General features: G+C 42.5%; 2 long non-coding RNA genes across 9 annotated transcripts in view; both read right to left on the bottom strand.

Moving 5' to 3' along the window:
• LOC130257536 (uncharacterized) overlaps positions 1-74 on the bottom strand; it is a 72,631-nt gene extending 72,557 nt beyond the window's left edge. For all 7 annotated transcript variants that reach the window (XR_008841335.1, XR_008841340.1, XR_008841336.1 and 4 more), the window contains exon 1: positions 27-74. This is a non-coding gene — a long non-coding RNA (uncharacterized LOC130257536). The remainder of the gene's footprint in view (positions 1-26) is intronic.
• A 1,074-nt stretch (positions 75-1,148) lies between these two features.
• LOC130257398 (uncharacterized) lies at positions 1,149-22,267 on the bottom strand. 2 transcript variants are annotated; one of them, XR_008841321.1, is made up of 6 exons: positions 21,948-22,267; positions 21,500-21,710; positions 14,147-14,253; positions 13,174-13,276; positions 12,827-13,054; positions 1,149-1,438 (listed from the first exon to the last, which is right to left on the bottom strand). It is a non-coding gene; the product is annotated as an uncharacterized LOC130257398 (long non-coding RNA). The 2 variants fall into 2 exon arrangements; XR_008841320.1 differs by lacking the exon at positions 12,827-13,054.
• Between the last annotated feature and the right edge of the window lie 1,456 nt (positions 22,268-23,723).

The following is a 23,723-nucleotide window of genomic DNA, read 5'->3' as shown; positions in this document are numbered from 1 at the left end:
TGAAATGCAAATTAAAAAGAACTTACCACCACTTTTTCTCTCTCTCTGATATCCTGCATTTTCCACAGCCTGAAAGATATAAGATATAAGTCATTAGATAAATGACTGCTAGTGAAATGCTATAGCTGCAATGTAAACTATGAAGACAAAATCCATAACAACAACAAAAAAAATAACGCCTCCCTCGGAGAAAAGTTCTGCTTTTCACATTTAAATGTACTAGTTATCAGTTATTCTTGTTCACAGGGCATTAAAATACATGCTGTTTCCTAAGCACTGATGCAGCTCTAACTAGACTCAAGTTTGGAGCTAAAATAGAACATTTTTTACCATCAGTATAATGTAAAACTGTTGTCTAAACATCTCTCCCCTTACTAGGTCTCTCTACAGTTTTCTCCAGAGAATCCTGCTTTTTCTTTATAGCATCATCATTTATGCCTTTGTTTATTAGTGGAATGAACTTGTCAGTAATTCTCTTCCCACCAGCCAACCTTTGTCCCAGCTCCCTACGTGCTCATCTCTCCAGCTTGGACCAGACACAATGGAGAGAGCTCCTGCCAAAGCCATTTCAACATCAGCCTGGACTGTTCAGCCTGCTGCAGGACGAGGAGGTCACCCCTGGATCCTCCCGGGGGTCACTGTGGGACCAGTGAGCACTGACCAGGGCTGCAGTGGCCATGCCCAGTGCCTCTGGTGCCCAGAAGTGGCACTGTGAGGTGGAAGGGATCTCACAGGGTGCCCTGAACACACAGCCACAGCCACAACCCAAGCATGGGGTGGGAAGAGGTGTCTGGTGGAATCCCCAGGACAGGCAAATTCCATGCTGGGCTGGGCTATAAGGTGCTGCCACGATGCTGGAAGCAACTTTATTTCCCCAAATCCCTGAGATATGAGAGTGATTCTCAAATTCCAGGACTCATCTACTGATTTCAGCTCTAAATTACCAGTTTAACCCGTACACTGCCTGAAAATGTCCTGCAGATGCTCTGACTTTCAAAAAGACAAAGTTTATCTCCCCCCAGTATTTTGTTTTTAACTCAAGGCTGCAAGGATACTCAAGTCTGACTTTGAGTCCTGCCACAGATTTCCTTCTGTGATTTTTAGGTAAACCAGGTGGGGAAATCTGTGATAAATAAACTCTTGCCTAAAGTTGGAGCAGAGTAGTAGCAGAGCCCCTGTGAACAGCTCCTCTCTGATGGGGGGATTCACTGCACGAGTGACTTGCTGTGGGTTGAGAAGTTGCTGCATTTCAGCTGATCCATGGTAACTGTCTGTCCATGGCAAATGTGAGATAATTTAAGGGAATTTAATCCTTTTTCTTTGCCAGTCCACATGATGAGTTTGTGCAGGGTGGTTGGTACACAGTAAATTCGCACCGTAATTTACTGTGCACTAATTTCCCAAAGCTTTTAATTTCACAGTGTCTCAGTTTCCTCATCTGTAAAAGAGAGATAATAAATACTTTCCTTTCTGGCAGGAGTGCTTGAGATCCTTCAGCAGTAAACATAAAAGGAAACATTTTTAAATAGTTACTTACAGAAACTTAATTTTTGGTGTAAACCGTTATTTGTGTCTGATCTTATACTACAACAGCATGAGACTAGATGTAGAAGCAAATAAAATTTTAAAAGTAAATAACTTCTGTCAAAAATAACTAGGATACTGACCACAATATTATTTATATGAACTGGAAGAGCAAATATTTTTTTAAAGCTTTCTGTTTCAATCCATCTGTGATTCCTTATAAAGAGAAAAAAACTAAAATTATGTATTTGCCATAAAGATGCACTAGACTGTTTTCTTTAAAAAGAAGCAACATGTGTCAGGAAGGCCTAAACCTTCTATTTCTCAGGAGGCCTTAAACTTCTTTTAGAGCGAGTGATGCATGATCAGACCCAGAAAACAGTGTGGTTTTATTTCAGATTTTTCTAGACTGTAATAGCCCAAGGGTATGTGCTATAAACTGGAGGAGTTGGAGGAGACCTGTTTTTAAGAGGAACGTGGTTAGGTTTCTGTTTCTGATTGGAAAGTTTAAAACAAACTTCTAGGGGAACATTTCAAAACTAGTTGCAGTTTCAATGATGACTAAAGCCACATCACAATCCCACTCCCTGGGAGTTGTCCTATTCTTTCTGGTGCTGCTGAGACTTCAATAAAGGAAAATTTGCCATCAAAAATTATTCTTCATGCTGAAATCATGAGTATAGTATTAAAACCTAAAGACTGTGGAGGTCAGGAAGAAAAATGAAAATCAAGAACTTTTTTCCATTAGCATCCATATACTGAAAATTCAGATTAACATATAAAAAGGAAACACTTGAAACTTGTGCATATGGATATAAGACTCTTTTTTTTTCCCCCTCAGCTGCTGAAGAAACTTTTAGATCTGCTCCTGCTCTAGTAACAAAGCAGTTTAAATTGAAAACGCTTTCCATTTCTTCCCTCTCTTATTCTTCAGGTATTTCTGAGTGATATTTCACACGGGCAAAGAACAGCTAATTCCAATCAGCGGTTGCCTCCTTGAGAGAGTTACAACGAGGTGCAAGCCAGCTCTGCTCTCTTCCATGGTACTCAACTGCCATCCACTGGAGGAGAGAGGCAGAGGCAGGAGCTCTTCCCAACTATTTAATCCACAGCAAAAATAAAAAAGAAAGTATGAACTCGGGTCTTACTTTGCTTATTTATCTGTTCTCTTGTATCTCCATAACACGAAGCACAATTGAAGTTAACAAGTCTGAGAAAATACAATTGACAAGAAAATCCTTGAATTTTCTTGACCAAGCAAACACGGTAGTGATTCTTCTTAAGCACTGTCTATAAATCCAATAATTCTCAATAGCCATATGAAGAGAAGGAAAAGGGAAGGAGTGAAGGAAAATTACTTTTAAGATAAGAACACTGTTTGAGCCAGTTTAGGATTCTTAGAGCACAGTCTTTTGCACTAGAAAGCACACAGGAATCTCCTTTAGTATGCTTATATAAATGTTAAACTCACAAAATATCACTTATTAAATAAAAAAAACTACAATAAAAGTCTCTAAGTTTTGACTGCAGCAAGAGTAACAGCAGAAAACAGGCTGGCTGCAGCCAGGGATCTTGTCCATCTGCCTGACATTTTGATGCCTCAGCTGACTTGAATTAGGAGAGAATAACTTGGAAGATTTTTGAGTGCATCCAGCCCCAAGTTAAGAGAGTCCTCTGAAGCAGTGACTTATATTGCTGAAGATCATGCAGGGAGCTCCCGGTTGTGCTCGTGATGGCTTTATTAGAAACACAGTGGTGGATCTGTGCCATATAAAAACCATCCGGGGAGAGCTTCAACACCTGACCCCCCCCACCTTTGCAAGGAACAGAAATATTTGGGTGCAAGGAGGGAAAAAAAAATAGCTGTGAGTGCTTCACCACTCCCTGTAGCTCCCACCACCGCGCCCTTTCCCCCCAAAGACGCGCCTCCCATGCAACACATGCTGGAGTGAACTCTTGAAAAATGAGTTCCTCAGAAAATGGGACGACACAGTTCCCCGTGCAGGCAGGCAAGGACATTTCGGGACTCCTGCAGCTCCACGCTGAAGGATGCTGCGTTTGATAGGGCTGAGATCCTCGGCACCCTGCGATCCTCGGCACCCTGCGATCGAGGTTTTCCCTCCTGGCAAGGCCCTTGACAGCTGGGATGGGCGGCTCTTGTTTGATTGTCACTCTCCATCACGCTCAGGGAAAGCAGAGCTGGAAAGCTGGGTAGAAATATCCTTCACTGCCTCCCCTTCTGCAGGAGCCTGACTTGTGCTTGACTCGTGCTCTGCAAACGCCGCAGTCCTCGCGCAGACAAAATCCTACCAACTCGGAGGTTTCGTTTGCCTGGCTAAAGGCTGCAGGATTTGACCTCTGGAAGCTCATGCTAAGTCCTCACAGCTCTGATTCTGAGTTTAAGCTTTGGCCTGGAATAACAATGACTGTGAGGGAAGCAATAGGTTATGAGCTGGGTTAAATGATACCTGCTTCTTGCCAGAAAGTCTAACTGTATTCAAGCAACTTCTGTCCTCATTTTGCTTTAAATAAATATATAAAGATGTTCAAACTTCCTATCTGAGCTGCAATAATGAAAATCATGTGCACATTAATTTGTACAGGGGTCACCGAGTCTCCCCAGCTCAACGGTTTTCAAACACAGTGCGTAGTAAGCCCATAAAACATTTATTTTTCATAATTTATGAAGCATTACATATTGTGAGTCCACAATGCCAGCTGACGTAATACGTGATAAATTTGAAATAACAAAACATTTCTCATGTATTTTGCTCCTGATGTGACAATGTGGGACATAAATTTAAAAGAAAGTTCCCTTAGAAGACAAAAGCAAGGCAAAAGAAAAGGCTGCTCTTAAATCAATAAATACTTATATTACACCAATTTATTGAGCCATTCCCCCACTCCAAGGCTGTGGCTCCCAGCTTTTTGAAGCCTCTTGCTACCCCTGCTTCAAAGCTGGAATGAAAGGCTGCTGGGGTGGGTCGCTGGTGCCCCCCACGAGTCGCGGGGGTGGCGGCGATGCCGCAGCTGCCAGCGCTGCCCTGTCCCTCCCCAGGCTCCCAGCACAGCTGCTCCCTGTCCTGAGCCTGGAAAAACCTCCCCAGGAACGATGACAGGCAGCAGGGCACAAAATCAATACCGTGGAAAGGTAATTTTCCTCCGTAACAATTATCATCCCTGTATTCCCAGGAAGAGTAGCAGTGAAAGGCTTTGCACTTTTGAAGATAACTTTCTAGTGCTAATTTAGTAGGCATGCAAATATGTAATTGCAGGATTATAATACAGAGCACAGAGTACTGCAGAAAACAGTTAGAACTCACCCATGTGGCTCTGAAAGCCAGCTGATAAATTCTCATATTACAGGAAACACCTTACAGGCTGAAGGTTGAGACTCTCAGCATCTGTAAAATTGCCAAGTGACTCCTACCAAGCACTGAGTACCTGGTGCTCAGCACTATTTGCTTTCATTTTGTCTTGTTTTGTTCAATTCAGTGCACCAAAGCAATATCTGCTTGAAGAAAACACTGCAGTCCAAGAAAGGAAAAAAATGTGGAAGTTATTTGAATGCATGATGCAGAACGGGAGTGAAGGACAGAGCAGGGTAAAGAGGTTCAGGGACTTTGTCTGGTGTCACTACTCTGTTTTATAAATAAACACAAACATATTTAAAGATCGTGAAAAGGCAGCTTTGCAATAAAATAATGATCTTCCCTTTTAAGTTCAGCTTTTATATTTGTGGAGATTAAACTTTACACCAGAAGCCCAAATGAGAGGGAAGAGAAAATTTAATCCATATGAAAAATATCCAGCGGGAATGATGTGAAGTTCAGTGTGTTGGAAGTCAGTTTTCCCAGGAAAGACACAGCACATCCACCACAGCCAGGCGTGCAGGGACATCTACTGGCAGAGCAGCCAGACCTGGCCTTGATGAGTACAAAAACCTCATTTCACACAAAAAACCCCATCAGTTTTAGTGACAGCAGAAGGTTTTGGCTGATCAAGTAAGAGGAATGTGTACAGAAAAGGGAGAAAAAGACACTGACTTGTCCCAGGGGTGAAATTAAGCTTTTGCACAGCACATCTCAGGGTGGGGTGCCCTTAGCTCAGCAGCCGTGCAAAACCATGCCCTTGGCAGGGATGCTGGGCACACAGTCAGTCTCACCCTTCCCAACACTATTCCTGCACCCCTCTCCTGCAGATTTGGCCCTGTGCACAGGGGAAGCAAGGCTCAGGTCTCAGCACAGAACTGTCCTGCTTAGCCTTGGGGACAGCAGTGAGATTTGCTGTTTCCTCCCTCTACCCCAGCAGCAGATACCCCAGGCAGAACATTCCCAGAAGTAAAAGGCTCCTTGCCCCCTCCCTGCCCTTTAATATAACCACAGGAGAAAAGAGACATTTAATCCCATCTGGAAAGATATGCACACCAGACTGATGAGACAGAGCAGAACCAGCCTGACCCCAACATTTGAAACACTGCCTACCCTTCTCGAGACAGGGTGAGGATCACAAGCCAGGCAGCCTTCCTGCAAAAAGATAAGAAGTGTTTGTTTTTCTCATCTCCAGATCAAGACAAATTTCTCAACTCCTTGTAGGAGTCCTGATTCTATAACTCATAAATGGAAATAAGTGTCTTTCTCCCCACCCCCACCCATGGCGTCTTCTCCACATACTGTTTTCTGCCCTCAGGGTATCTGTTCTATACTTCCAAAAAAAGTCCATCTGGTTATTTTACTGTAACACACTTATCAGAACTGTAAGATCATAGAAAAAACATTTGAAAAGGACCTCTGGAGGTTTCTAGGCCAGCCTCCGGCTTCTTGGAGCTTCATTAACATCAACACCAGATCAGACTGGGGATGCTTTTTGTGTAGGTGATCCCTGAAAGTCACCAAGGAGAGAAATCCCACCACTGCCCTGAATGACATGCCCTAGTGTGGAACTGCACTCCAGGTAAAGAAGTTTAATTCTAGTTTTAGACATAAGACATTAGTCTTGAAGTGAAATACTCATCCTTAGTGGCTGAACATTGTTCAGCAATATTGAAATTCCAGCTTGTGCCTGGTTTCAAAACCACCCATTGGGTTATTTGCATCTCAGTTTTAGTTCAAACCATCTTTTCCTCCAGCACAGACCCTCAGAAAGACCACAACTGGGATAAGTCCAGATTTCTAACACACCTCCACCAAACAGTGGGGGAATAAAAAGGTTGAGAGAGGTTGACAGATCAGGCAGGAAAGCTGGGCAGTGAGGGACCACAGTGATGTGCATTGACAATGACACAGAGACCAAAGATGGGACTTCTGTAAACACCATGGACATTTAAGGCCCATTTCATCCACCCTAAATATAGCCACTTTTACTTTGATTACACAGGGCTTTCAGCTTTCTTAGGGTCTTCCCAAAAGCAGCTGCTAAAATCCAGCTAAGTGTTTCTTTAGAAGTAAAGCACCCACAAAATTTTTCACTTAGTTGACATTATGAAATCAGAAAATTATATGTATGATTGCATTCCTTACAGTTATATACTTAATTTAAAACATTTCACCTGCTTTTATTTTTTTCTTTCTTTTTTTTCCCCCAATCATTACACAACATCTGAAAGATAAGAGAGGGAAATCATTTTCTTACTTTAAATACTTATCTCAAGCTCTCATTTTGAGTACATTGAATACATGCACTGTGCTAAAAAATGCACAAGGGAAAAAATTCCAAGGATACAGCTAAGAGATTGTGAGAAGAAAAAAAAACAGAAAACAACAACAGCAGATCATAGAAGTGCCTGAAAAATGAGAAACAACAAAAAAAGGGACAGAACTATAGCACGGTAGAAGAAAAAAATAAATATACCACATAATTTATTGCAGGGAGAGTTCTGAAGAAAATGTCTTGTGAAATAAATATAATGCTCATGAGGACAAGAGATCTCATTCATATCCAATCTGTCTTGTGTAAAGAACTAGGCAATAATGTTCAAGTAAGTGAGTCACTGCGAGCTCTCCCAGTTCGGCTGAAGATTGCTCAATAGAAATAATAACAAGCCTCAGAAAAAAGACAGTGTAAGTACAGGTGGGAAAGGGAGACAAACTCAGAGCAATAAGTACATACAAAATAGCGAGATTGCTGTACAAAGTAAAGGCATGATATGTGTCATTCTCTGCCTTCCAGACTATTCCTCTGTGCCAGGGAAGGTCTGTGCCCAGCTTCCCTCTGCCCCTGCTTGAGACAGCACAGATGTGAGCAAGCTGGGTAAAGGGTGATTCATTTATGGACCCAGAGCCAGGGATTCCTCAGCAAAGGACCTTCAGCTCCATATTCTGTTCCTCATAATGAGCCATGAGTCCCAGAAAATGTCAAGTGCCCTTTAATGCCAGCACTGTCCTGGTGGCAGAGGATGTGGTGAGGATCAGGGAGGTGGTAGCTCAGGATGCAGGTGCTTTGGTAAATGACAATGACATTTGCCATGAATCAGCTACATTTAACCTTTATAAAAGGGGATAACATTTTGTGTCCACGTGGCCTTCCACAGGCAGACTGAGGGTGTTTGAAGTCATGGCCAAACATGGACAACCTTGGCAGTGCAAACTGCTCCTGGGCACACCAGGAGAGCCCTTGGGAGAGATGGCTTGGGGAGGACAAGAACAGCACCACAGAGCCCTGGGGCTGCCCAAGCACAGCTGCTGGCACAGTGACCTGCCAAAGGCAGGTGAGAACAGAGGGCACAGCCATCCTACTCCCCTGCAAACCAGCCCTGCCTGCCAGGAGCACGGCTGGATCCTCCCAGAGCCCACAGCCCCTGCCTGGGCACCCTGTGCAGGCAGAGGAGAAGAAACAGGAATCTTCAGCAAGTGATTCATCATGCTCTAAAATCCGAGCCTTGTGGGAATGCTTCAAAACACACAAGTTCATTTCCTCCCAAAATGCAGCAAAACTGGATTTGGATTTTTCCTTAACTGCTCCTGTCCTCACAGGTCTCTCAGAAACGTTTAAGAGGAAAAAAAAAAAAAAAAAGAAAAAAAGAAGATGGGATTCAATACTTTCTATGTAAACCTGCTTTGGCAGGTGTGAGGTGGGGAGAGGGGATTAACAGGATGGCAGAAAGATCCACTGATGACTGCATCTGAATAGGGCATTTTCCAGCCCAGGATTACAGGTTCAGAGAAGGAATCTTCTTGTGACTGCTGCTTTTAGCTGCTACAAATGTTTGCACAGCCAGGTTAAAATACAGTAGGAAAATTGTTTTGTCTGGTTTTGCTTCCACTTATTCCTCAGTTACTGGAGGTGAGGCAGCAAGGAGACAGCACCATGTGAAAACCAGCTGTGGGGAGAGGCAGGGAGGATGTAGGGGATGGGCATCAGTATCCAGCTATTGGATATCTGCAGTGAAACCATCCTCACCCCTGGCAAAGCAAAAACACCACTGGAATACAACTCTGCCTGGGTGGTCCAGCATGTCCAGGAGCTCCCAGGAGGAGCCTGAGTTGCAAATTTAAATACAAAAAATTTATGATAGCCTGAACTATTTAGAGAGAAAAAGGCTATCAACTCACATTTGGAAAAATGTCCTCTTGTCTGCACTTTACATTTTTCAATCTAAATTTGGAGTTTTGGCTACTGTGATTTTTCAGGGTATGAGATGTGGGTGGGTATTTTTGTGCAAGATAATGTATATCCAAATGATACAGACTGTTGCTAGAGCCAGAAAGATGTTACAATGTCAGAATTGTGAGGAGAACAAAATATGCATTTCAAAGACTAAGAAATAGAGAACAACACCACCATCTCAGTGACCTGACCGAGGTTAGAGCATGAGTCACTCACGGAGGCAGGCGGGGAACTTGCTTCTGTGATCCAAGTCAGAAGCACTTGGAATTCACTCACTGTAAAAAGACTCAGCAAGAAGGGCCCTGAGGGTTAAAAAAAACCAGAATGGAAATATTTACCATGGTCTATGGGTGCAAACATTGGCTTAAATGGACACCCTGATGTCTCTGGAGCACTTGTTAGCAAGGGAATCATTTACAGCAAACAGAACTACAGAAGCACTGGACTTCTAAAATGCAATTAGTGGATCATTTTTCCTTCTATACCTCTCTAAGATCTCTCACCCTGCTCTCCAGCCATTGCAAATGTTTCCCTGGCAGGGGATACATTGCTGTGCTCTACAAACAAACTTCAGCTGGTCTTATTCTTATAAATTCAAAGTATTAGGGGACATACAGTCATGCAAGTATTGTAACATCTCAATTGAAGTCAATGGAACTACAAAACGACAAATACTCAAGGAATTACCTGAAGACATTAAAATAATCAGCCTGACTCTTGACATCATGGAATTAAATGGAAGAGAGAATAAGTATTTGTGATGTCTTGTTATAAAGGAATATCCCACCACCACCTTACACAAGTGATGTGAATGCAGACCAAAGAACCAAAAAACACAGCAGAAAAGGAAAATTCATGAAATTCATTTCAAACATTCTGATTCTTTCAGCCCCTCTTCATGCTTTTAGAGAGCTCTGTGATGACAATACAAACAGTAGCTCATTTCTCAATCAAATTCCACCCACATCAGTGTGTCACACTTGTGCCTGATGAGCAGGAAAGGGGTAGTGGTGGGGTGCTACATACCCAGGGGCATGTAGATACACAGAAATACAGATACTGCCAGTCTCTTGTCAAGCTTTTAGTGCCTGCTCTAGTCCTAGATACAGGGCTGAGCTGGCAGCAAAGCAGGTTACTAATATTGTTCATAAAAATACCAGAATCTTTTGAAATTTCAGAGGGGAAATGTTCATAACTCGCATATTTAATTATGCTTTCTGATATGTCTCTGAAATAAATCCAGTGGCTGTGATGATTTCTGTCTTGACAAATGGCAAACTGAGGCTGGCTGACCTGATCTGCCCCCAGCCACCCTTCTGTGACTGCTGGGACCGAGCTCTGGGTCCCCTCCCCTCCTGCAGCCGCTCCTTTCCAGGGCATAATTGCCACATCAGTAACGATGAGAAGATTTTATTTGACTGAAAGGCTGCTCTAAGTGCCCAGCTCGCAGGCTACATCTCACCTGCAGGAACTTAGGGGCTGCTCAGACACTCGATTTCATGATTCATTTAAAGCGATGCGAAACGCTGCTTTGAAGCTCCCCCCCCTCCCCGTTCCCTCTCCACATCCAGTGACTGCACAGTGAGTGGAATTATACCCAGCATGTCAGTGGACAGAGATGGTTTGTAAAAGCTGATAAGCCTCGTTAGGGTTTGCAACTTTGTATGAACTTCAGTGATAAATACTGCGTTCGTGAAATGCCAAATACTGCTGGAATGTTGGCGTGAGCACGACAGAGATTACAGCTAATGTGGGAGCGCGTAGGTACACTGTGCTGCAAATTACAGGCATGGTGTGCAGCCACTCTCTGGGAAAAGTGGTGGGGTTTGAGCCAGGGGTATTTCCTACAGCGCAGCACGCAGGGATCTAATAGAGCTAACAGCTTGGAGTGAAATTAATGAAGTGGGAATGATGTGATGAGGATCCTGCATGGATGTGGAAGGAAGAGACAATATTTGTCAATATTTGTTCATGGCTCTTACTCATAGTTACCTGCTCTGGTGAGGATGAGAGTTTATGAACACACCCAGCCAATGGCTAATGGCTAGAGACTCCTTTTCCCTTCATTTTAACAAAGAAATTACAACTCCCATCAAGAGCAAACTTTCAAATTGTCTTCCTTTCCTTTTTTCCCTACGTGATCAAAAGGAATTTCAGAACGATGTCCCACACTCAGATGAAAGCAAAGTTTGATGTTCTGAAGTGCTAAACTTTCCCGCTTTGACCTGCACGATTGAGATGAAGGAGAAATTTGTCTGTAGTAATTAACATGACAAATAACTGTGAATGGGAACTTGCTGTTCTGAATGACAGCGTTGTCTTCTGCTTCGGGGTGAGAAACCCAGGGCCAGGAGCCTGGGGATCTATCCCTTGCTTCCATCTGACTCTTAACACGTTTGAAAATCTCTGCCTCTCACCTGGTGGAGACAAGAACGGAGGGTGGTGTCCTGCAGGAGCACAGCACCTTGGGATGCATCCTGCTACACGCTGCAAGATATTGCAGGGGAGGGGAGAAGAGCTGACTGCCCAGAAAAAGAATAATCACCAGTGATTAAAGGTATTTCATGAGCCCTGCCTTTCATGCTGACAGTTCTGCTATAATCATTCCCAGCATACTGCTCTGCTTCTGTGCGAATTCATCTGTTGCCAATTGCCTTGTAGTTACTTTGTGAGCGTGTTAGTCGGGGACTCTTCTCTCCTTTGTTTTTGCAGCCCTCAAACACAAGGAATCCTATGACCAGGATCCTGGATGGTTTGAGGCACCTAATAAATAATTGTTAGCATTCCAGTACCCGAACTATGCTTTGCAGTATCAGGAAGCCTGTACAGCAAGGAGATAACTGATATTAGCTAATTGTTATTGAGTGGCTTTCAGGCAATAGATCACGGAGGTTTTTCTTTGTTTTCAAATAGGCTGCTTTTGTGTCTTTTTTTTTTTTTTTTTTTAATTACAGTATGAAAATGCAATGCATTTTATCACTAACTTGATAGTAGATGGCTCCAGCAGAGAATTCTAAAACTTTCCAAGCCACAGGAATAGATTGAATTGGGTTAAGCTGCATTATCAGTGTGGAGGGGGACGTGTCCTGCTGTCTATGCTTCACCCATTCTGCACAAGGCATTTGTATCTTCAGACATATCATTTTGGCTTTGCTCATCAGATCAGCATTATCTGCAGGAGACACTCCCCAGAAATGCAGCAATCCTCACCCCATTCATCTCTCCCTTCTGCTGGCTCGTGCCTGGTGGGAAGCGAGCAGCTCCTGAAACCCTGCCCCAAGCTGCCTGTAGCAGCAGCATCTGCAGAGCCGTGTGGGAGGAGAGCAGAATCATCCTCACCCTTCCCAATTAAAACTTCATCACCAGCACCAGGATAACAATGCAACAGGAAAACCCTGGATGCTGTTCTGGCTGGTAACCGACATGACCTCCCAGCTCAAAAAGCCCAGTGCCCTCTTCTCGTGCTGCTGTTCCCCACAGCCTCACCCAGGGCGCCCATCACACAGCCAGCCACAGCCCCGTCTGGATCTGTTCATGGACCTGCCCGGCCCTGGTGTTCTGTTACTGGGACTCTCTGTAAACAGAGGTGCTTTGAATGACTCCTCGTCTCTTACAAATTGCACGGGCAGAATGAAGGCTGCAGGACTGAGTGACATAATTGTAAGACAAAAATTACAAAGGCTCTTCTTTCACTTACCCTGGCAGTCTTAGAACTGAGCTAGACTTTCACACGCGGTGCCAGGGCCCATCAAAGCTGCTTTGAAAAGTCTTTTTCTTGCTGCTATTTTTTTTTTTTTTTCCTAGGGATCCTTGATGCTAAGTAAATTTGCATCAGGGTTGCTTTGTACATCACAGTCCTGTGTATTGTGATGGCCAAGTGTTCCCCCTCCAATGGAAGTTGCTGATCTTGATGTTTTGCACAAAGCTTGAAAAAATACAAACTCTTAACATTATATTCTGTGGTTTGTTTGTATTTTGTATCTTCTCACTTACATGTCTTCCACCCCCTTCTTCATCTCATCCTTTAAATAAAATTCACAGTACCTTGAGGCTCACATCTGAAGATCCTGGGGAAACCTCTGCTCTCATGTTCAGTCTAACCAGTCACATCCTGTTGAAGAAGCTCTTCTGTATCCCAGTCCTGTCCCTGGGAAGCAAAGGTCACGGTTAGACTAAGTGTCCAGATGTCAGAACAAAGGGACCACATTTGTTTAATGGATTATGGAGTCCAGAGAGATATTTGGGACCTAGTGATATTTCCAGTGGGTCATGTGTTCTGTGTATTTATCATGTTTTCCATCTGAACAACATAAAGTCTAGCTAGATGCCATTGTGATGGGTGGCTGATAGCTGTGTGTAATAAATAATTTTTAAAAAGCAGAAATCAGTCACATTACCAAAAAATGAGTCTGGCTTCAAGGGTGCTTTTTGTGTCCCTATATGTAATGCTGTAAAAACTTTTTTTGCTCACATGGAAAAGATTTTTGAGACTTTTGTAAAGTAGAAATCAGCACCACCAAAGGCTTAATTATATAATGTAACATTCTCAAAGCCCTCACATTAGCTCACTGATGCTTAGTGGAAAAGGCATTACCTAGCAACAGTCACTTACAAATCACAGAAAAAGTAATGGAGATTATATGCTACACCACTATATAGAGTCAAAATTGTTAGCAGGATGTGCTTGCCCTTTCATTTGATGTGGAAAAATCCATTGTTTACAGGTGTGAGGGTGTAAGGGATGCACTTCAGGGGGAAAACAGGCCTGTTTATCCATCATTAAAAAGTAGGCTTTAAAAGAAGCCCAAAGAGACACATTAATGTGTCCAGAGAGAGAAAACTACAACACAGACACTAGAAAAATTACCTCTACTTTTCTTTCTCTTCAAAGAAATTGCTCTTCATATGTCATTCATTCTCAAGTGCTTAATTAAAATGATTAACCAATTTTTAAGTGCTGGCAGGCTTGAGTTCCCCAGCACCAATGTCCTGCATGTGACTCACACAAGTTACTCACATGAAGGTGTTCAGCAGTTCCTCAACCACCAAGATTTGGTGGACATTGCCTCTGTATTTTGTTTCCATTCCACTTCTGTGCACCACAGTGGCAAAAACTCTTAGAAACTGCAAGAGAAATACATTGGTATTTAAGAGAAAGAGTTATTAGAACCAGCTCCATATTGCAAATGCAGCTAGCAAAGAGAGAGCTGGGTTTTATTCCGAATTATGCTTTGTTAACAAGTTGTTAACTAAGTTCTCACTCCAGAATATTTAGAGCCAGCTAAATAATATGTGTCAAATCATTGATCTGACAAGTTTCACAACTTTTTTTTTTCCACTTTAAATTTCAAATATCTATTCAAAAAATAGCATGTTCAGTTTTTTCGCTCAGTTTTAATTACTGGCGACAGCAGGGGAGGGAGAAAGAACAAAGCTGAATGCACAGACCCCAGAGGGAGTTTGCCATCTCTGACCATTAGGGGAAAAGAGAAAAAACAGGATCTTTTCACTTGGAAACTGAGCCCACTTCGTGTGGAGGTCCTGGGAAGAGAGGAAACACAGAGTCCTCCCAGTGGAAGAATCCTCCTGTGCTGTCACTTTGCTGATCACTCCTGTAGGCGGCTGCTATGGCAGAAAACCTGGTACAACAGCACTGTTGGACTGAGGCAGAAGTTCTGCAAGGGTGCAATGTTTGTTGGGTTGGGAATTATACAGCTGGCACTGGGGACAAAAGGAAAAGTTACAGCACAGAGCTCTGCTCATTATACAGAAAACTGTTCAGAGACAGGTGGCTTCGAAGGATTGTGATTCTAAGGGATGAAACTTTGCCTTGTGTGTGTGTGTGTGCACACATTGATGAAGATTTGTCTCAAAAAGCAAAGGAAGTGTTTCTGGTTTCCCTGGGCAGTGCTCAGGCAGCCAGCTGTGGCTCAGAGCAGGCATGTGTGAAGAGAGTCCCCCATCTCCCCTCATCCCACTCATCAGTCCAGGATTTTGATGATGATGATGTCCAAAGCAATGTCTGTGAGGCTGCACTCAAGATAATGCTTTGGGACTCCTCCCATGACACCGAGGGAGCAGCAGGATTTCTATCTGGGCCTGACAAAGCAAGATGTATTTTCTAAGTGAAATACCTTAATCTAGCTTGCTTAATACAGCTGAGAGCACCTCAGTGGGCACAGACCATTAGCAGATCCAGCTGGAGTGGAATTTAGGCAAGGCCATAACTTGCTTATCTATAAAGATTTTTGCTCTGTGACAATCTCCTCTCCCACTTTTGGAGATCTCAGACCAACCAGGGCTGCTGTGGGTACGATGCTGCTCAGTGCATGTTCAAGCAGCACAACTGGATTCCTCCCAGCTCCAGTAATTATCAGGTACACACGAAAGAGCCAATCAAGCACCCAAAAGGACAGGCTGCCCTCTGCTCCCCCCGGGTGCAGCTGGCTCCTTATTTCAAGCACAATCTTAAATTACAAGGAAAAAGGATTTGCTGCAGAAGCAATGTTGTTTGGTATCAAAAAAGATTCCTCCTTCCTTCTGCCACCTCCCCCCATCTGCTTTTCATGTTTTATACAAAACTTGCTGCTCTGAACACTCCTGGATTTTCTCCCCTTCTAATAATAAAGAAGCGAATCTGATGTCTCCCACTGATGGCTTTCTAACCTTCAAAAGCATGTGTTTATCATGAGTTTCAGCTATCCAAAATAGTTTTGACCTGAGGTTACCATGCAGGCTCAGCCTGCTTCGAAGCAGGTTAAATGGATGATAAGCAAACATTTCATTACAGACCCTTAGTTGTTGTAAGGATGTGCAAATCCCTGAGAAAGATTTTCAGCATATCCTCCCGAGCAGTGTGGGGCTTTGGACCTGGGAGGTTCACTCAATCAGAGCCCTGCTGTCACTTGGCAAATATCTCCGCTGACTGTGCCCTGCATCATCACTTTGTGAGGCCCTGGGTGAGCCTTGGGGCTGGGGAGAGATTCCTCCCACCTGATGCACTCTCAGGGATGAGATTTTTTAAGTCTTAATTGAAAACACTCTTTTTTCGCTATCCTGTCCCTTCTCTGGTTTCTGTCTGAGCAGAGGAGTGTGGAGAGGTGCTGATGGAGAGCTGGGTGGCCCTGGGGGAGATCAGTCCTCCCCCCAGCCCCTGCCTGCTGCCTCATGTCTCAGAGCTGCATGCATCCAGCACTGCAAACCTCCTGCCAAAACTATTTTGAGCAGCACTATTGATGGGCTACCTGTGTCAAGTGAAAATGTTCCAGTGTGGGCATCACACAGCCTCACCCCACCAAAAGGCAAATGAGCACTGCTCAGAAAGTGATGTTTATTCTGCATCTTCCTCAAAATAAAAGATATGACAGCCCTAGTGTACAAGCACACCCCAATCCCAGAAAGGAACATCTACAAAGCACCAGGTATTTTGTCTCTCTCAGCTCTGTCTCTTTCCTAAATTAATTCACACAACAGCCCTTTCTGAGTCACCACTTGCTTTAATCCTGAGCAGGATTCACAGCCCCATTTTCTTTTGTCCTTTCTCTCTTCTATACCCATCCAGGTAAAATGTTCTCAGTGCAAGAGCCGTAGGCTGATTAAGGATAGAAAAAGGTGAAGCCTGGGAGAGAATTCACAGTGTACACCCAAAGTGGGCACATCTTGTGCCTCTGGTTCCAGGAGGAGTGCAGGGCACTGTGTTCTTGCTCCGTGTGCTCCAGGTTCATTATCCAGCCAGTGGATTGCTGTTCTCAGTCAAGTTTCCCATAAATGCATGAAGAATATTGCACTGCTGGGGATGGAGCTTCCCAAATCTCTAATTCCAGCCTAACTGCATCAAAGAAATCAGTGCCTCTGCTCTGAAGCTGCATGAGTGACATGCTGACATAGCTGTGCTATCTGGCTTAGTTTCATCTGTCCCCAACAACTACTGGTCTCCAAAATTATTTTCCTTCAATCTCAATCATTCCTGGGGTTGGGCTGTACATAGCAGAGCTCAGTACAGCCCCTTATTCCTATGGTGTCACTGGGATTAGTGTGGATTTACCTGTTTTTTTAAAGAAAAGTGTGCAGGAATACGTCTAATTATGCTTTGCTAAGTATGAAATGTCCTTCTATTTAGCAGATGCTTGGGCCCTACTTTGACCTAACACTGAGTGTTTCAAGTAAACTGCCAGCAGCCCCGTCAAACTGTTGTGGGTAATTTGGAGTATGAAATGTGTTAAATTATTCAAAGAGCTGAATAAGCATAAACAGGCAGTACAACAGGAGAGATATGCATACCCAGCGATGCTGGTGTGACATTTAATACATCATATTAGCACTCCTGTTAGTACAAAGAGCTGGATGCCTAGCACAGCAGCCTGCAAATTCACAGGCAGAACACAGCCCAGCTGCATTTTGTCCCCCATATAGCCTTCCTCCAATGGTTTTCCTTTGAAAAGCAAAATACTGCTTGTCTACGGCCAAAGGTGAAAGTTGGGAAGCAAAATTTGATTCCTTCCTGAAATGCAAAGTGCATGAGGTCTATCTAACCCATCTCTGCTTCACTCATGCCAATCATCCTGCTGAGAGTATCCTATCTTATTTAGAACAGTGGAGTAAAAAAAATCAGAATCAGGCTCAGAATTCTCTGATGCTGGCAAGTGGACCCCAAGACAGACAGACTCTGCTTAGTAACAGAGCTGAAGCAGCAGGGAACACACACAGGATCATAACACATGTCTAGCTCAGAAATACACATAAAACCCCATGTCCTAGTAAAAGCTGACACTAATTCAACACAAAACCCTGCCTTTTACCTACTGTGGAAGCAGTCCATTATTTCTTATCCTTCAAAACAAAGAGTGTTTTCAGGTTATGGAGTATTTCTGAGTTCTCAAGAGATTACACTTCAGGGGATGAATGAGATGCTTCTGTAGTCAGGGTTTCGTGATGATGAGTAGCAAGGGGGGGGTGGGGGAATTATACTTTGAAAGCTTTTTCCCATTCTCTGAAAAGAAAAAAAAAATCCAACCTGTACTGTGGAGAAGTTTGGACCTGGCAACCCAATCTTTACTGCTTGGTTTGTCAATGGAAATAAAAATAAAACTTAAAAAAAAAAAATCCATACAGCCAACTGCTAACAAATAAATGGAATGATTTCTCCTGAGAGTGGATGGAAGCCCCAGTGATGGAGGTAAAGTAGCCTGGACAAAGCACTCATGGATGTGAAAATACTGTCAGTAGCATGCCTGGATCAGCAAGGGATGGACTAGCTGACCTTGAAGCTTTTCCTTTTCTTTTAATTTTCCCCCTTTTTCTTTTCTTTTTTTTTATTTTTTTTATTTTCCTCCCTACTGTTTTAACTAAGGTGCTGTGGGGCAGCAGAATTCCCTTGTCCCAGGGGGAAGTCTGATTTTAAGTGGTTCTGGAAATAGTTTGCTGGCTAGCATAGAGCCACCAGTTTTGTCCCATTTGGTTTGTGCTAAAATTTAACATTCTCTTAGAAGGTGAGAAGAGACATTGGTACTTTTTTTTTCACACTCCTTTGGGACAAATACATTGCAGAGTGTCTCTTGGCTCTCCTCTTCTTTGCTTCTAAACTCCACTTAGTGATAACATGGGATTGATGAGTCTAACTTCATGAAAAATGTTTACTAGCTTTGTTATCATGAGTGCTTAGTGATACTAAAAGGAGCATAGCTCAGTTTTCAGATGGTGAAGGGGAACTTGTAATACAGGCACTTGGAAAAACTCCATTTGAATTCATAATCTGAGCCAATTTTCATTCCTTTTGGAGTGTACTACAGAAAAAATATTAAATGTCAACTTGCCAAAAACATAACCTCTGCCCATAAATACAATGGAGACGGACAAACATTGTGTGGGGAAATGTCAATTCAAATTCAAATCTTAATATAAATTTGGGGTTTGCAAATACTTTGAGACATACAAGTTGGCTGTTTCCCTAGGAAAACGTATCAATTATTTAGGAGTGTTTGTGAGAAGCCAGCTTAAATTCATAACAAGACTATCAGTTCAAGAAATATGAATCTAAACATCAAGTTCACTGAGTCAGGCAACAAAACCAAACCAATCTCTCGATCCAAACTGAACCAACACCTAGAACCACCACTGCAATTATGTGAGAACCATTTGAAATTATGAGTTGATACAGAGAGCTTTCTTGCCTTCTCATAAATATCTCAAAAACAAAAGAGGGGGGGAGACAAAGCCTGTATTCTCCATTTCCCCTCTTGCTTACAGCAGTCTTTCTGATTTAGGGAGGATCACTTCTCTGAGCCAGCTCCTCTTCCTCATAAGGCAGCTGGGAAGAGAGAAACGTAGGCTGAGTCTATATTTGTGTATCTGTTTGGATTAGAAATGTGCTTTTATCTCCCTGTCACCCCCACAGTCTGCACTGTGGTGCGTGTTACACAAGGTCAGATAAAAATAACAAAACTTGAGCCCAAACTGTTGAAGGAAATTCATTTTATGGGACCATAGTGGAGGACACAAAAAACAAATCATCCCCCAAATATGTACAGCATAGAAATCAGGCCCACAGCAGCAGCTATGGCCCTCCTTGGAGTAGCTCAGAAGGTGATGGATGACTTATTGATATCAATGCCATCACATGGGAGGCAAACCCATCTTGGGAAAAATTGGGAAAGGCAGCGAGACCATCGAGGGCTAGTTGACATAGCTTGGGAGCCAAAGTGAACTCCAAGGTTCATCCACTTCCCAGCACCTCAGCAATAAAATAAATCCTATTCACTTCCATCACAACTGAATTCTTGTTCAACTCTGCCACAGTAGCCAGCTCTTATTAGAGAGAGGGCACGTCAAGAGCCTTTGCTTAATTCCTGCTCCCAACTCTGCATGGCACTGGCTGACATCCTCTGGCAGTGAGAGACTCAACAGGCTTGTGAGATCCTGGAAATTGGTTCAAAGAGGCTGGAGAACACTTTTGTGAATCTAGCTGCCTGCACACAGGAGCTGAGTCCCTTTTCCTTGCTGACTTTATCTTCAACAAAACCGCTGCATAAAGGACAATGTATTTATAAAGAAATAAGTAAGTGCAGATTGGTTCCTTTTAAACATTTTAAGCTACCTACTAAGCTAGGTCTGGTAATAAAAGTTAAAGCAAAAAACCTTGAAAAACTTCATTAACAGAGAAAAAATAACTTTAGTGGTCATTGCTATGGCTTAAATCAGAAGAACTGGGAGGGTGAGGAGAGATTGCTTTGAAGTGCCTTCATCCTCCAAGGAATATGACTATTGCTGCAGTTTTTTGCTGATGTTCATTCTCACAACTATTTTGTGAGTCACCTGGAACTGGTTTCAAATTTTAAATATTACAGTCTAGAAGTCTTATTGCATCTAACCTCACTGCAGCTTTCTTCTTCTAAATGACTTCTACAACTCTTCAGGGCTTTTTGTTGGCTTGGGTTTTTTTCTTCAGTTTTGTTATGTGTGTGTTATTTTTCAAACAAGTTCTTCCCACAAAGCACCCCCTCGAAGCAAAAGCCCCGACCCTTTCTAATTTTTTTCTCTTGGATATCAAACTATTTGTGTCATTCTTGTGCATACTACATGAAATATGATGAAAGATAAGTCACAGAACTAAAGAAACAATTAACTTTCTCTTTTCTTCCTGCTTTACTTATGTAGATTTTTCAGTTTCTCTGCAATAGCCAAGCTGCACTTACTGTTTTCTTTACTTTCCAATTGCTGATGTCAGTGATGCCTTCATACACACTTCATCTAGCCTAGAAGAGTGCAAGAAGAGCCAAAGCCAAAAAAAAAATACTGAAAGCTTTCATAACAGCCTTTATCCAGCAAGTTGCAAAGAGGGCTCATTTTGCACTTTCCCTGTATTTAATGAAAACAATTTCAAAGTTGAATTGTCCTCAAGCACTTTCAGTTTTGTTTTCTTCTTCTTATTCTCCTTTCTTGTTCTCCACCAGTGAATGGACTCAACAGCAGTAGAAAGCCAAAATACTCATTGAGCCCTTTCAATGGGCCATAATGATACTAAGGCAGCATAGAGTATTAGGCAATGCAATGTGAACAAACCTCTCTTTTTATATAATAATCTGGATTTTACAGGTCATTCCTGGGAAAACTGTACACTCATCTGTGCAAGTTTTCCACAGGAGCATACAGAGCTGTAATAATTTGGCAGAACTTTCTCATTTTAGCCCTAGAACTGTCATTGTCAAACCAATTCCGTGTTTCTTAATGACTGAGAGGTAGCAAGAATCCATGCTGAAAGCTCTCCAGGGCCTTTAAAAGGTTTGTGTGTTTGTAACAGCACATCTATCTAATCTGCAATGCTCACTTAAGAACACTAACTGGTAGAGATAGGCACAGGTTTCCAGTTTCTTACCTGCAGGGCAGTGGTTAGGTGGTTTATGGGCAAGATCACCTCAGGTTGTTGCCAACTTTATCCTGTTATTCTGGGTGCTCACATAAATGTCTGAAGTTGTACATGTCATATCAGCAGCCACCTGAAGGCTGGATGTGCTATCCATCCTCCTCCTCCTCCACAGGAATGGGGGAGAAAGCAGTGGGGATACATCCAGTGCTTCCAGCAAGTGCTAAAGGGGAAAGGGGAGAACAAAGTGAGCAACACAGTGACTTCATTAATAGATTTTCATGCACTAAATCAGTTTGCCCTCAAGAATCAAGAACAGAAAATCTGAGTCCATGAGCATCATGCAGAAAAAGATGGAGTGCAGATCAGCTGAAGGGATTCCTGATAATTTTAAAGGTATTTTTTTATAGTCTACTTAGATTATTTAAGCGTTTTCATCAAAGCAAATGAATTGCCTTACCTGATGTGTGGTGTTTCCAGATTCTTCAGTATTCCCCTATCCATCTCAGATCACTTCTACATCCAATGGAAAGTTGTTGAATACAGAAAAAAATACAAAATCAGGACAATCAGAGTAAACTGGGACGCCTGAATTCAGTAGCTGGAGGATTTTGTGTTGCTTTCAAGCCCAGGACAGTTTGGGATTTTTTTCCTGCTATAATCTGGCCAGGGTCACATCAGGTTCTGGTGGCACTTCAGCAGCATCACACCACAAATGGGTGACCCTGAGGTGACACAGTCTCATGCCTGGGTGCAAGGAAAAGACTGGATCTGACTTCAGGGTTTTGCAGCTTTGGCAGTTAGATCAACCCCTGTTCTATTAATAAATGAAAGTTCACCTACAAGAAGACACACCCCACACTCAGAATACCAAGTCTCTGTTTTGCTAATCAAAATTAAAAAGTACTTGTGATTAATTTGGAAAAGTAGCATTATGCAGGTGACTATGGCATCTGCTTGACATATTTCCCATTCCTTTTTCTATCACATGATGAAGACTCTCTGTACTAGTAAAGCAAGGTATTATAAATTCAATATCCAAATTTTCCACCATGCCAGCAATTGTTTTAATCCTGCTTCTTGTGCCTTTTATCTCTCTTACAAATCTTGAAGGGAATCAGATTCATCATTACACAAATGGCCTTTATTTCTGGCTGTTAAAAACCTGATGATGAGCAACATTTCCAAGGAAGAAAAAGCAGTCAATTTCCGAAGCATGTGCAGAGTTAATGTCTGCAGTAATTGCGACTAAGTACGGTAGAGCAGAGATGCTCTGCCAGCTGGAGCCAGGGATTAAAAAGGAAACATCTGTGCTGAGATTATAGGAACAGAGGAAGCTGTGGGAAGGAAGGAAGCAAGAATGCCCATGTAGGTCCACCTACCTCATTTGAACTTCTCCTTTCCCCCATGGTTTTGTTTTCTTCTCACTAAATTCTGTGTATTTACCACCATGAGTACAAAGAAGATTTCTCTGCTGTTTGACCTTTCCTTTAGACCATCCTCATGGCTACACATCTTATCAGAATGAGTCTTAAGAGCAGGAGTTGGACATATCCTTAAAACAGTATTTTTAAAAGTGATTTACTGAGCAAGGACACTTTTGAATATAATGACTTAAGATAGAACTTTGGGCCTCAACCAACAAACTACTTACAAAGAAGCTAACTTTAGACAGACAATAAATTCCCTTAGTCTCAGTGGGACTATACACAAACTTAAATTTACATGAGTTTAATTATTCAGCTAGACTAGGAGCTAAACAAGCAGGAAGACTATAGCCCAATAGCAAAATATTGCCCATTATATCAGAACTGGAATGCATCACTGTAGATATTGAATACTGCATTCAGTAAAACATGCTGAATGTAATGATAAATGTGTTCTTTTCAGGTATCAGAATTTTAAAAGCTGTCCTTCCTTTAGGAATTTTTTTCCCTTCATTCTTACTTAAATAGTGAATGAAAGCTACAGGAGATGCATTCCAATAAAGGAATAAAAAACTCTGGTGGCTAGGTAATATGTTAAGGAAGATGAAACATACTTAAAACAATTTTTAAAACACATCAAGGAGAAATTTCTGTACATGCACAGACACACATTTAGCTAGTCAGTTTAAATTCTAATGAAATATTTTATGCTGCTTTTATCCCTTCCAGTACTGAAGATTTACAAGTTTGCAGTAGATTTGCAGAAATTGTCCTTTGTACAGGAAGGTCACAAAGAGATTAGAGGACTC

This window comes from Oenanthe melanoleuca, chromosome 10 (assembly GCF_029582105.1).
Source record: "Oenanthe melanoleuca isolate GR-GAL-2019-014 chromosome 10, OMel1.0, whole genome shotgun sequence".
Taxonomy (NCBI): domain Eukaryota; kingdom Metazoa; phylum Chordata; class Aves; order Passeriformes; family Muscicapidae; genus Oenanthe; species Oenanthe melanoleuca.
Note: the sequence above shows the minus strand (reverse complement) of the source record. Positions and strands in the feature narration are given on the sequence as shown.